The sequence below is a fragment of the Diospyros lotus genome, chromosome 5 (assembly GCF_014633365.1).
Source record: "Diospyros lotus cultivar Yz01 chromosome 5, ASM1463336v1, whole genome shotgun sequence".
Lineage (NCBI taxonomy): Eukaryota > Viridiplantae > Streptophyta > Magnoliopsida > Ericales > Ebenaceae > Diospyros > Diospyros lotus.
The window spans coordinates 8,353,761-8,370,086 of record NC_068342.1 but is presented as its reverse complement, the minus strand read 5'-3'; positions in this window follow the sequence as shown (position 1 = coordinate 8,370,086).

Below are 16,326 nucleotides of genomic sequence, written 5' to 3'. Positions count from 1 at the left end.
TTATTGTTTACTGTTAGGGGTTGTTTACTATTAATTGGTTAGAGGTTGTAACCATAGTTAGTTGTGGTTAGTTGGTATGTATTATAAACATATTGATGTCTATCAAATACACATATGAAGCAATTTTCAAATCTCCATTCTCTCCCGTGCGTATCTTCTTCTTTTTTATCAAAGTTAATAGTGTTTCCACACTAGGTTTGTTTGCCTTTGATTTCCCTGCAATTAAGGTGTAACTTTTTATGTAATTAGAGAGATGAGGGGGGAAGAGGAAGAGGGGATGAGAGAAAATTAGGGGTAATTTATTTATTTTTTCACAAGTTTCCAGAATTTCTCAAAATAATTGAATTGTCTTAAACTTAACTCAAGGTGAAGTTAGTATAATTTACTCTTTTTTAAATTAAATTCAATTATTAGATATTTTCATGGGATCTAAATTTGTAAACTTAACTTCGCCTCATACAAGTGACAGTAGTTTTTGTTATTGTTATACATATTTTATGCACCACTTCTTACGGGCTAGACTCAACCTAATAGGTCGGCCCAATCGCTTAAAGCCCAGTCGAGCTCATCAGAGCAAATTCATACATCGCTGAAATCTGAGCTCAAATCGCAAAACCAAGCGAGCTCCTAGCAAGCTCCCAACTAGGCTTCCAAAGAGCTCTCAGCGATATGCCCAACGAGCTTCCAACAATGCTTCTAGCTCGCTGGCCTAACTGTTCAACTCGCCTAATCCTTCAGCTCACATAACAACAAGATTGTTAAATAATCGGAGGCAGGGACACACTTACTTTTGTGAGGCAAATCAGATTCTTAGTAATATGGAGCCCACTCCCGATTTTATGGAAATAATAAGGACATGTCGTCCCCCATGATATCATCTCTACATTTTAGCATTTTATGCAATTATAAACACCCTTCGTTATAAATAGGAGTCAGAAACACTATTGAAAGAGAGAACAATAAAAATAATTACATACTGTTACTCTGCTGGAATAACCAGAGAATAGTCGTGGAATAGATATTGTTTTGGCCGAACCACGTAAAATTCCCTTGTCTTTGCTTCTACTTAGTCCTTCCTCCTTGCATTTCGGCTCATTTTCTCATTGTGTGCCTACCAATCACGGTTGGATGATTTTGAACGTCGACAATTATGTATTTTTATTTTTAGCATACAGTACATACACACAAATATTGATATATATATATATATATTAGATATTTCTTATAATACACACACTACAAGAATTTGAGAGTTTTACCCACACACGTAAATGTGGGTAAAAATTACCTTATGTGTCAACTATAATTTTTCCTTACACATAATCCAAATGTCAAGATGTGTGGGTAAAAGGTGGTAGAAAATAACTTTTACCCACACATATATTTATGTGTGGGAAAAACTTAAGATCCACGCATATATGTGTAGGTAAATATTTTTTTTATGTGTGGGTATTTTTATGTTAGGAAGTTGCAATTGTGACATAGCTGATGATGTGGCTAATGACGTGGCTTTAATTGGATAATGATGTGGCATGACACGTGTATTTGTTCATGTGTAGGTAAAGTTAAGATTATGTGTGGGTAATAATATAAAAATTAATTTTTATATGTGTGGGTAAAAAAAGTTATGTGTAGACAAAAAAAATATTATGTGTGGATAATAATTTTAAAAAAAATTGAATATGTGTGGGTAAAAAAAATATAATGTGTAACAAACATATTATATGTGGGCAATAATATAAAAAATAATTTTTGTATAAGAGAATAATTTTCATGTGTGGCTAAAAAACATATTATGTGTAGACAAAACTAAAATTTTATATTTAAAATTTCAATTGTTGCAACATCTATTACAATATAGTTCAAACATTACACACCAAAAAAGTCATAAAGTTACAAAATAAATATAAAATCATAGTCATCTAAAAAGTTCAAGCATAAATGGAAAAAAAAAGTATAACATAAATTATTAAATCCCATCGCTGAACTCTTGTTCAGTAGAATAACGGAAAGGGCTAAAGTTGAATGGGTTGAGGCAGGAAGGGCTGAGGCGGGATCGTTCTGAAATATAATTTGATGGTTTATATGGAGTAGACGGAGAAAACATAATATTCTTCTCAAACAACACTTGTAGCAGCATATTTACGTCTCCTTGGAGCTCTCGAAAAATAGCCAAGTACTGGTTCAAATCTTCAACAAATCGATTGTAGATTAGACGACTAGACTCCTCACTAGTGCATGTTATCCCGAAAGTACTAGGAGATCGTCTTCAACCAAATAAGTGGATAGATTGTCGTCCAATGACCTTCTCTAAGATATAATTGACTTGGGAATTAAAAGAATTCAATACATATTTATAACAAAATGCAGCACTATTGTCACGTGAGGATTACTATATAAACATAATTTACAAATTTAGATCCGGTGAAGTGCTATTGCCATCTCTACCCTGACAAATTAGGGTAAGCAATCAGCTTTGATTTAATGATTTAAGTACTGCAATCAATCAAGTTATACGTTGAAAGCAAAAGTTGTAAAGTCATAGTTGTGCGAGGGTTCCTCCTCATCGCCGCATCATTGGCTCAAACGAAGCCGGTGGCGGGCGGAGTTGAACCACCACAGCTTCCCGAAGGGATTTTCTCTTTGGCGCATCCTCAGCTGCCTATCAAATATGTTTAGAAAAAGTAAATACCAGCATTTAGTTTGTCAGTTGTATACTTGTGTTTGTGTTGATATCATTTGATTGTGCCTTTTATTTCTAAAAATACCATCAATCTCCATCGAGATATGTTACCATTCATCATATACCCTATAATTAAGTAATAGGGGTTCATTTTATTAAAAATCCCAAAATATCTTAAAAAAAACGAAACAAATAAAAGGGTGTTGTAAGTAGCTAGCAATTCCATCCTGGGCCACCTAGGTATTCTTTGAACCTAGAGAGAGAGAGAAATTGCATCTAGATTTGTCTTTGAACCTAGAATTGAGAGAAAGACATTGAGAGAGAGCGAAGACGTTGAATTTGAGTTCAATATTTTTGAATCTAAAAAAGAAAAAGATAGTGAAATAGAGATTGAATTAAAAAAAAATAGGTTGAATTTGGGTTTCGTAGTTGAACCCAAAACAAACACAAAGAGATTGAAAAAGAGAGAGAGAGAGAGATGTTGAATCTAAGTTCATCTTTGAATCCAGAAAAGAAAAAGTAGGGGTTGAATCTAGGTTCATTTTCAACCCTAGACAAAAAGGAAGAGGGGTTGAATCTGGGTTTATCTTTAAACCTAGAACATCCCCCCTAACACACATACACATAGCGAGAGAAAAATTAAATCAAAGAGAGATAATGAAGAATTTGGGTTCATCTTTGTACTTATACATATATGTACACACACACATTTACGATTGGGATAAACTTTAGCACTGTCTCTACTAATGATGCCTGGTGCTAAAGTCTCCAATGACCATATCACGAAGCCCATTTGGATTGAAGAAAAAAGAAACCCTCCATTTGGATAGCTATAGGGTTTTTTTATCATTGATATTGAGAAGAAAACCTTGATTGATGATTACGATGGGGTTTTTACAATTTAAACCTCTCCCTTCATCACCGCCATTGGTCAAGGTTTCTATAAAAACCTAAACCCTCAATCAATGAGGGTTTTTGCAAGAGAAAGAGAGATTAGAGGGGAAGAGATAGCAGATGGCTAGAGATAGTTTAGCAATAAGGGAGATAAAAAGAGATGAAAATAGGGATAAGAAAAGGAAAGAAAGAAACATAGTTTAAGAGAGGGATAAAATGGTCAATTTACTTAGTCTATTAACAATAAGGGAGGTGAATAACATTTCTAAGAACACAAGAGTAGTGGGTGCAATTTAGATAAATGTATATTATAAAAATTAAATTAGATTTATATAAATTATTTTTTGCGTTATATAATCTATTATGAATATATAAATAAAGTTGAGTTGAGGTTACTGTACTTGTGAAGGAAGCAAGGTTCAACGGCTTTGGAAGTGGATAATTAATTTATTGTGGTTTTTAATTGGGAGATTTTGCTTTTTTTTTTTTTTTTTTTTTTTTGTTCTTTAATCTCAAAAATCCCTGATAGGTTTTGTAAACATTTGCTTAATAATGTTATAATTTCTTTAGTCTTGAGAATGCTATATTTTTTTATTATTATTATTATTATCAAAAATTTTAATAATAAAATAATTTTTAAATTATTTTTTGAGGCAATGGGAATCCACATCCCGCCCTTCGTTGGAGGCAAGCTTGGGGTTAACTTCTTTGCCCTGTTGAGGTACGAAATAAGGATGGAGCACACAGAGAATTGAGGTTGGGGATGAGAAAGATTGTCCCACCTTGAACCAACCTTGTTACCAACCTTAAGGGTGACGATAAATTCGAGAAAGAATAATGGTATTGACTCTAAAAATGGGAGGTCCAAGTATCCATTGTGCAAAATGAAAAATATATATATATCTTAGTAATAAAGTAACTATTGAATCTCAAATCAAAATTTGAAGTATACTCCATAGTACAATTGCCTCACAATGCAATAATCATGATCATGAATGTTTGAAATATGATTTTGGATGGCATTTTTAAATATTTAAAGTTTAGTTAAGGATATAATTGATATCTTAAGTGAAATTAAAATATCATTCAGAACGTTAATATGACATCCACCATCTATCATAATGGCTAATGTATTCTCAAATCGTTGTATAATAATTTATTTGATCAATTTAAAGTATAGTATTCAATTTGATACTTTAATGGTTAATGTCAGTCTAAGTTTAAAAAAATAATTATTTATTTAGATTTATTAAATTTGAGGGACTAGTTTAACATTTCATCCGTATTGCAAAAGTATTTTTATATGAACTCAAACCTAAAGTAGACATGGATCCAAAAACTAGAAAAATTTGAAATGACACCTATATAAATGTTAAATAAATAAAATTTAAAATGATATCGTTTAAATTCACTTATTTGGTCATGATGGCTCATGGAAGCCGGTGTATTGAGGAGTTTGTAGAGGGTATAGAAGGTAGAGTATTATTCTTAAAATGTTATACCCTCAAATAGAAAATCTAATAACTCATTGATATAATAAAGTAGAGTAGAGTGTTTAATACATGATGATAAACTTATCTTTTATGAAAGATATTTATAAACATGCTAAATATTATCCAAATCGAACATTAAAACACATCACTCACAATATCATTTAAATTCACTTATTCCCTTGGTCATAATGGCTCATGGAAGGTGGTGTCTTAGAGGAGTTTGTAGAGGGCGGGAAGGTGGAAGAGGTGGGGTTGGAATGTGTTTGAAGCATTGGCTTGGCTATATGTGAAGGTGTATTTTCGGTATTGGCTCTCCATCTAGTGCCTTTTATTTTATTTTATTAGGGTAAAATTATCATTTTGTCATTTTACATAATATCTAACTAATAGAAAGAAAGGAATTTTTTGTTATTTTATAAGATGTGAATAGTCTTTCCAGTTACAACAAATCTCAAGAATTATTTGTCCAGTTACTTTAAATCCCACAATCCAGTAATTTTTGGATTTATACTTGATGCTTAATTATGTGAACCAAAACCCAATGAAATATATTCAATGGAGACTAAGAAGGAAGTTCCGAGCAAAGCGCACAAGGAGACTTTAAGTGACAAGGACTTAAGGCAAAAAAATTCACCCAAGAAATATATATTGACCTAATTACAAAAACCATGAAAGATAAATTCTCAAATTAAAAATAAAGCATAAGGGTTAAATCAAAGGAGAGAACTACAAAAGACATGAGAAACCCTACTAAGAGAAGGATTTATGAGAAATCTACCCACTAGATTCCCAATGGAAAGATGGTTGTCAAGAAAGTCTTGATAAACTCTCATCAAAAGAGTTTTCGAGAGACCTAGGAGTTTTCACCTAAGCATTTCTAGAACTAAAAGCATGAACAAGACAACACCGAAAAATCCTCCGATAATCTTGCAAAAAGACTAGACTTATCCACAAAAATCTAAATAGAGTTATTGTTTTGCCCATTCTATTCCTCTCAAATTTACAGTTATTGTTATTAATAGAAATAAAAAAATTAAACAATGGGATGTGACAATTTATTTTTATTATTATAAGCATTGCCAAACAATTTTGGTAAAACTTTAACTAACGGGAAAAAATAAAGCAACCAAGAAGGTTCCAAGGACATAGAAGAATCGATAATTAAAATACACAAAAAAAAATGGTTGGCAATGGACAATGACGTTTGTGCATTTTACAGGAGATCGTGGACAATGACTTTCATTAGGGAATTTTTAAAAGTTCAAAATTTTAAGTACCACAAAGAGAGTGTTTTTGAAAAACAACTTAGAAAATGGTATGGTGAAATTTTTTATCAGAAAGCGATGGGATTGGCAAATACTATTGCTGCGGTGGGAATTTTTAGTTTTTATAAAAATTTAATAAATATATTTGATTATATATAGAACATAATGAGGGAAGAGAAAACGGGGATGGACCCATTTCTTTTGTCGAAAATTATGAGATCGAGCCATGATGAAGGGGATCACAAGAATGGGGATGGGGATGGAACATAAACGTGAAATACACGACATTGATTGGGGGCATGTAGATATTCAATCAACTTATAGTCTGTTCTTTCCATTTTATATTAACTTTTGAAATTGCAAATATCCAAGACCAAATGGCATTCTTTCGCGCTATTTTATTTAGAGTTTGTTTAATTATATTATTTAAAACTTAATTTTAGATAATATTTGTCTAGAAAATAAAAATTATCCCATCCCCTTGAAAAATAAATTTTTTGGAAAGAATCTTTAAATACTTGTATCATACACATTTTTTCATTTATACATTTTTTATAATAAATATGTGCAATCAAACACACTCTTAATATATAAAATAATATTTTTATATTATAATATGCAAATAAAAATTTGATAATACATAATATATTTTTTATTTTTTATATCAAATATTTATATAAAAAATATCAATTCATATAAAACATTAAAAAATAAGGTTGCGTTCTCTTTGTTGTTTTTAAGTCATTTTTAGTTTTCAGTTTTCTAAAATAAAGAAAACTCGTTCTCTTTACTGTTTTTAAAAATACATTTTTAAAAACAAAAAAAAAATTACAAAGAAAACTCAAAACAACAAAAAGTTATTTTGAGTGTTTTCATTCAAAACAAACTCAAAACACATTTATTTATTTGTATTTTATTATTATAATAGGAAAAAATATTACAAAATTCATTAACTTTAAAATGTATATATTTTTTAATAATATATTATCATTGAATATTTTTAATTTACTGAATAATCAAATTTATTAAATAAAATATTATTAAAAAATTATTTTCAAAAGTTCAAAGAGAACGCGTTTTCTAATTTTTTGTTTTGAGAAATAGTTTTTTAAAATGAAAAAGAGAACGCATTTTCAACTTTTTAAAAATAGACTATTAAAACAGAAAACTCAAAATGAATTCAAAACTCAAAATTGAAGATTAAAAAGTAAAAAAGAACGCAACCTAAATATTCTAAAATTCAGATGTAATTTTTGCAGGAGCCTGGCAGCAAACGAAACAAATTATTATAATGTCGTAGTCTTAGAAGCTATAGAGTGTCGTATTCATCGCACCATTCAAATTGCATCACGTTCCGCTCCTCTCCAGACGTTACTTTTTATTTATGGACAAATTCGTACAACCACATAAATTTCACACCTAAGATTTAAGTTGAAAAAAAAACAAAATTGTGGAAATAATTGATGCCTTTTATTACACAAATTTTATTACAAAATAAATAAATAAATAACAAGTACACAAATTTTTTACAAAATATAATAAGTTAAACAATGTGTCAAGCACGCACAACGCATGCAACTAGGGATGGCAATTGCAACCGAAACCGTGGGGAACCGAATTGAAACCGAACCGGTCAACGCGGTTAAAAATCGTTTGACTGGGTAATAGTTTGGTTATGATTTTCACTAAAACCAAACCAAAACTCGAATCGAAACCGAACCGAATGGTGGGTAACCGAACCAAACCGAATATATATATATATAATATGTATAATATGTATATATAATATATATTATATACAACCTCGCCCACCTGAGCCTAATTGCCTTGTTTGCAAACCCTTCTCCCTTTCTCTTCTCCTTTCTCTCTCGGCCTCGCTCTCACTCTCTCTCACCCTCGTTGCCTCTCGCTCATCCACGCGCCCTCATCCTTGTTCTCTGCATTTCTCTTGCTCTCGCTCGCCCTCGCTGGATCTCTCTTGCTCTCGCTAGGGCTCGGCCCCTGCTCTCGCTTGCCCTTGATCTCTTTTACCCTTTTTGCCTCATTTCTCGTGCTCCTCCGCTCGAGCTCGCCAGTCGCCCTCGCTTTCTGTATCTCTCTTGCTCTCACTCGCCCTCGCTAGATCTCTCTTGCTCTCGCTCGCCCTCGATCTCTCTCACCCTCGCTGCCTCTCACTCTCTGCCTCATCTCTCTTCATATTAATTTATTTTTTATATTTATAATTTTGTTAGATGGAGTTAGCTCATTCATTTTAGATGAATATGCATCAATTTACGAAGAATATATTAATGTTGTTGATGAAGGTATTAACTTTTGTAACTAATTTTTTTTAGCTTAAATTACAATTTAATTATGCACATATTAATTTATTGATCTTAACAATTGTAGGTTTGGAAATGTGATTTTATATCCAATAAGTTTTGTAACTTTATGCAAGAATAAGATAACTTTATTAGAATTTATCTTTGTTTGTTGTGAAATTATCAAAAATTGAATGCTATTTGTTTTTGTTTGTTGATATGGATTAAACTAAAAAAACCATGGTTAAACCGAAACCAAATGGTTTGGTTATGGTTTTAAATTTTTAAAATTAAATGGGTAATGGTTTGGTTTTCGTTTTAGTAATTTAAGTTTGGTTTGGTTATGATTTTGGCAAAAATCGAAATCAAACCGAACCATTGCCAACCCTACGTGCAACCCCCACCATGTATGTATGTATGCATGTATTCTAAGGAAAGTCGCTGCAAGATTTCAGTTAAAACTTAAAATATTATTATGTGATGGGGATGGGTCCTTTAAAATTGAAGAAATCTTTTAAAATAAATTAAAAAATACAAGATAATAAATAACGAACGCATATGTGGTACATTAAGATGGTTTAGGGTGTTGTCGGTACGTTCAAATGTGATATATTTATTGTTAAGAGTTGTGTTATAAGTAAACGATTATTAAAAATTTAAGAATTTAAAATAATATTTTGGACTAAATGGTATAAATTTTTTTTATGCTGAATAAATTAAATAATTTCGACATTTAAATTTTTTTTAAAAAAAGATAAATAATTATATATAAAAAAATTTAATTTTAAAATAATTTCAAAATATTAAGATAAATATCATTCCTAAGAAATTTTATCTTCAAAAAATGATAAGATAAATTTCATAAACATTATCCATAACGATCATAGTCCTAGTCAGATTGACAATAATCAAGATAGACATTATCTATAAAGAATCTTAATCTCGAATTAATTAAAATTATTCTGCGTTCCTCTATACATAAACAGACATTTATTCCTAAAAATGGACATTGATATTAATATCAATACAGTTTATATATCATTTTTAGTATCTAATTTAAGTATCGAAATATTTGCGCAGGGACATTCCCGCATCCTTTGATTATTTATTTATTTTTTTATACATTCAAACGACTTAATCACGACATTTGTAATTAATTAAAATTATTATTGTATCCGTATAACAATAACAAATATAAATGTCACAATTAACGCATAGGCCTTGAGAGTAACTATTTATATATATGTATATATATAAATTGGACCGTGCTACATGTATCGATGAGATATACAAATCTAATAACTGAATCGGACTTCATCATTAATTTTCGAACTTTATCAATCATGAAGCCCGATCAGGCTTCATCTCAATCGAGCTTCATTCCATGATGAAGCTTGACTGAGCTTTATCATGGGATAAAATTTGATCGAACTTATCTATCTATACACGGCAAATTAGATCAAGGTATCCTTAATTCCAATGAAGAGTCATTATCTTTCAGAAAAAGTAACTTAACAGCTCAGCCCATATGATCCCGATCAATTAATGTCATTTGAGTTGAGGCAGCATATCAATCACTGTTCAACAAAGCTCTGCTGCATCAAGCTTTTCCAGTTTCCTTGACCCATAAGGGGAGCTATCGATAAATAAAGTATTCAGTTTCCTTTCTCAAGAAGACCCATAGGTGGAGCTATCGATAAAGTCCAGTTTTTTCCTTTTAGCGAGATCATGTTATTGTGTCTCAAACTAATAATACAGTGTCACGTTTCATAATACATGATGATCTAATAAAAAGCAAAAGATTTTTTTTTCTTTATAGCACTTGCCCTTTTCTATAACAAAAAGCAAAAGATTTTTCCATTCCATTGTTCAGACGAAATTGTTTCCACGTATGAATGTTGCTATTTTCATCATCAGACCCCTTCTCCCCCTTCTCCTTTGTAATTTTTTTAATTATTGTCCTTGTACAGTTCTGAGTCGTTCATATCTTTAATTCTTCATTGGAAATGGGCATTTAATTCTTAAAGTTTATCCATAGGTTGCCACATCAGAGGCTGTACTTGAGATTTTGGGGCCCTAAGTCAAAATCTAAAAATGGGCCCCTAAATCATAGAGTATATTTAAATTTTATTTTTTTATAATAAAATATAAAAAATTAAATAAATATGTATACCATATAAAAGAATAAAATTAAAAATTTTCTAAATTATCAATTAAAAACTACTCTCCTTACAATTTTGGAGGCAAAAATATCAATTAACCTTACATAATCAAATTGTTCAAATATTTTTTTCTTAATAAACAACATAGGCAATCCATTAAATCTACCTTATGACATAACTGAGCAGAGATAAGTCTTAATCAACTTCAAGTTAGAGAAACTTTTTTCTGCAGATGCAACTGTAACTAGTATAGTCAGTAAATTTCTTATTCCTTCATCAAAGTTTCACCCAAGTTTTCAACTATTTATTCTCTCTATGTTATTTTGTTGCTATTAAAATATTTAAACATATTATTAGTTTGACATTGAACTAATGCTTTTTCCCACTATTTCTTTTTTTTTTTTTTTTGATCTCCAGACATATGTTTACAGGCACACTTAAATAATAATAATATTAAATTTAATTTCTTGTAATAATATTAAGAAAATTAAAATAAACAAGTCATCTCTAAACTCTAATTCTAACTTCTAACAGGAAAACAATTGTCATCATATCATGTATCATAAACAAAATAGAGCAACATTAATAAAATTAAATTTGCTTTTACATATTCAACAAACATCAATAAAATAAACATAGGCAAGCAAGCCAAATCTCCGAATGCATCATAAACAAAACGAAATGAAAGAGCAACTAACTGCTAATTAAGAAGTCGGATAGAAAGAAAGTTAAAGCAAATCTAAAAGACGGAGTCTGATGAGCCAATCGACCATCGACGGAGCAAGAGGCAAGACATAAGAGCACTGAGCCACCGGCCACAAGGGTCAGTGTGCGAAACTGTGACGGAGCGAGAGAGAGGTAGCGAGCAACAAAGAGCGAGCCATTGCCCACCAGCCACGAAGGCAAGACGAGTCGACGAAGGCGAGCACCCGACGGACTGAGTGATGGAGAGAGAGAGAGAGGCAGCAGCGATGGAGAGCAAGCAACTGGCCACGAGGGCGCGGCAAGCTGGCTAGGGTGAGCGCCCGATGGACCGAGCGATGTAGGGGGAGAGAGGCAGTGAGTGAAGGTCAACGAAGGAGGGCAAAGCAAGGAGTGACGAAGCGAGATAGAGACTGGGCAGCGAGCGAAAGCGAAAGAGAGAGAAGGGCAAGGGCGAGCCAATTTTGTTGAAGGAGAGGGGGTGGACAGCTGGAGAATGGGCCCTAAGAAAGGTTCTCAATTTTATGGGCTCCCAAATAATCAAATATTCATGGGCCTTGAGGCAACAGCCTCATGAATGGTCTGGCCTGGCCGTGTCCACATCTTGTCGAATCAATTTTGATGGCATCTTTTAGTATATTTCCTTTTTATAAAACTAAAGACTATGTTAGTTTTGTCATGTTATCAATAAGTTGAAGATCAGTGTGTTCTTATAAATCTTCACTCTAATATTGAGTTGTATTAATAAATTTTTATAATGTAATTGTGTGAGCAATTCTCTTCTCATGTATTATGTTTGTGTTGTCCTTGAAGGTTAAGCAATAATAATTTTGGCCTTGATCTATAAGTTATAATCTCTCCTTATATAATTCATTGCTAAAGAGCCAAAAAAAAAAAAAAACAATACACCAATGCTGCTATATATTGCCAAACAATAGAGAAGAAGAATAGCACCTTCATGGGCATAACTCAGCAATTGAGACCGTACATATATTGGTTCCAAGAGCTCTGAATTCTAGCCGCTATATAGTCGGTCACAATGTTCGTGTTCGATTCTCACTACTGGATTCCGTGATTTACCCTTCTTGCAGAAATTATGGGGCTGAGCTGTGAGAGCCCTTAAAGTGAGAGATTTCACCTTTATGATCCCAAGAAAAAAAGAATAGCCAATTAAAACCCCATGCCATTAGCTCATGCTAAGGTATCGCTCAATACTCAAGGAAGAGTAATAATGGATCTATAAAAATGTGAAGTATTTTTCACATTGCCCAGGTAAAGCCTTTTTTAAAAGTGAATTAAGGAATCACCCCAAGAAAAGAAGTCCAAAATTGATCTATGGCCTTGGATCTCAAATACGCTTCACAAAAGTAAATTCCATAGAAGTTGCAAGATTATTGGAATCGACCATTGGACTTAGATGGTGAGAACCAAAATAGTAAGGTAAAGTTTAATTCGATTTAGAGATTGTAAGTTTCCATTAAAAAAAATAAGTTCACAAATGGAATTTTTCTAAATATAACGAGTATTTTTAAGAATAAAAAATAATTCAAGTACCAAATCAATTGCTTGCTTACACAAAGTTGTGTTTGGATGTGATCATATAACCCCCATTATCTATGATTTATAATTTGAAATCTCAAATCCAATACTTGACTATCATTTTATAGAAATATTTAAATTTAGTCTAAATTCGTAATGGATTTCGACTTAAAAATGGGAGAATTTCGAATGACACCACTTGTGTCATTTGGACTATTTTTTTTAATTACATATTAATTATAAAATATTTTATTTTCATTCATTAATAACAAATACTTGCATATGTGTTTTTGTTAAAATATTTTACTGCATGTATAGACATATATTTATATGTGAATATGTATATATTGTAAATATGGTATGTACATATGTATACGATATGTACACATATGATATGTTTATATATAAATATTTGCTCACTATTAATAGGAGCCAAAATAAATATTACATTATTCTTTATATTATCATCTAGAGCTTACCACCCATACATTTTCATAATAAAATGGGCATCAAGACTTTAAATGCAAAATTAAACCTTCTAATCATGCTCTCAAACTACACTCATGGATTTTTGAGGGTGGGACATCTCTGTACACATCTATTCAGAATTCGCCCCAAATAATTATTTTTATTTTTTCTTAAAATAACAAAAAAAGCAAGGGTGAGCCACAAGACTCAACCACAAGGCTCAGCAAGCATATATCAAAGAGAAATTACGACAAGATCAATATATGAAAACATGAATAACAAAGAACCAAGGGAAACTCACTACCCAACCACTAAATCGCAATTGAGTTCATGCCTTCCATACTTGACAACATCATCTTCTAAGAAATTATAATTCATTACATTTCATCAAAATACATTTTTCAAAGTGATTCATAAGGCTCGACAAGTGTATAAAAACAACGAAAACTAGATATGACCAGACTTACCCCAAGCATCAAGCATAAATGACACACCAATCCATGCCTTCTTCATTAACCATGATTCAATTTATTTATGTCATACTTTCTTTTCTTGCTAAAAAATTCACCCACTTTACCATGGGAGATAACATTCACCCACTTAGACCATAGCACAAAGCCATTTTATCAACATAGCTTATAGCATAAAAATAATGCAGACACACCGCCATTTTGTGGACACACCGCTCTTTTGCGGATACATCGCCTTTGAAATATGAGTAAGCAATGCAATGCAACACAATCGCAAGCATAATTACAACAAGTAACATTTACACACTTGATGCCATAGTGTAACACACTTAATCAACATAAACCTTAGCATAAGAAAGTACATGATACACATACAAAAAACAAATGTGGGCGAGCCACCTTGGTAGGATATCCCTTTTTCTTTCTTGTAGACGAACAGCCTTTTTCACATTTCTTTCCTTGCGGATAAACCGCCTTTCTTGCCATGGCATGCCTTGGGGATATCCACTTACTTTCTTCCGAGCAAAATAATAGGTGCACTAAGGCAATATATATATACATACATATGCATAGGCATTCAAGCATCTTCACAACGACAGGCCTAAAATCACCCGCTGGGATTTTAGGCCACATCACATCATGATCATGCATATGACTTCATTCACATCCATTTATGGAAACCCCATCATTTAAGTGCAATTATTCATATAATGTTAGCAATGCATCACCCATGAGACTCCATGGACATACCAACCAAGAACATTTCTTATTAACTTCCCAAATGATTATCATGCTTCCTCATGCAACTCATTTACGCTATTATCACATGAATCCCATGTATATACGTATAGGTGTCTTCAACCACATTCTATCATTTTAGGGGATTGAGGAATATCAAATGAAGCATTTAAAAATAATTTGCTTTAACAATCTTACATGATTTGGATTAAGAAAAGCCTTAACCAACTCAAATCATAACCAAAATATATGATATTATATAGCAAATCGAATCCTTCAAAGTCTAGTTTATGATGCTTCAAATGGATCTCAATTTCGACTTTTACATCAAAAGTTATAGGCAAAATAGTGAAGCATGCGCAGTGTAGTCAAGTTGCAGCCGAGTCGATTTGAGGGCAAATCGAGTCGACTTGACCTCCCAGACAAGTCGACTTGGCTGAGAACGAAAAAAACTTACCAGAAACCCACAAAAAACACACAAAATGGACATCAATCACCTAAAAACTCTCATTCTAGCATCCTAACCCGCTATGTCATTCTATGAAAGAAAAATGGGATAAAATATACCCCATGGAGACTTCAAAAGAGACCCCAAAACCATCTCAAATGGAAAACCCACCACTTTTTGGAGAAAAATAGAAAAAATTTCAAACTTCTTTAAAAATGATTTTTAGCAAGAAAATGAGACACACAAGGTCGTATTCTTATATATTAAAACCGATGAGAATGTGGAGTTGCATTAAAGGAAAGGAACAATAGAAAACTTGCACAACACGATAAAAGGGTGCAAAAAGAACTTGCCTCGTTAAAGAAAATCGAAGAGAAGAAAAGCCTTCCGATGAAGTCAACACCCCACTTTTTGAAGCTCCAAACAAGGAGATAAATGGAAGGAGAAAAGGAAGAAAAATAGAAGAAGAAGGAGAAGCTTCCACCGAGAGAAGATGAAGAATGAAGAAGAAGCATGAAGGCATGGACAGAAAGATGGGGAGAAGTGGGCTGCCAACCGCTCTCCCCTCGGAAGTTACCAAAATGCCCTCATATACACACACACAACACAAAGTATCTCATGCCCAATTTTTGCCATTTTGCTTCTTTTTTTTTTTCATTTCTTTTCTCCTTTCTTTATTCAACCCATTATGCCAATTACCATTTTACTCTCTTCTTTTTCTTACACAAGATCAACATATAAACCTACTTTGGACATTTTGCCTTTTTCTTATTTCTTTCTTATTTCCATTTAACTTAAAACACAATTTGCAATTGGGCTCAAGCCCAAATCAATAATTCAACACATATTTGGCCCGATGGACCAACTTTATAACTTCATTTAATACAAGAAAATTTCACATGGGCCTAACCAATTTTCAAAGCCCAATCCATAACATTTCCATTTATTTCATTACTCATTAATACATACCACTTCAAACACATGGGCTCAAAACCCATTTCAATAGTCAAGTTCCAAGTCGCCCATTTCCATCCTAGGTCCAAATCAATATCAATCCCATTTAATTAAAACACAACCCACTAATACATGGGCTTGGGACCAAATGGGCAACCCAATCCATTAATTTAACACATAATTTATTTACATACATTTGTCACATTAAAT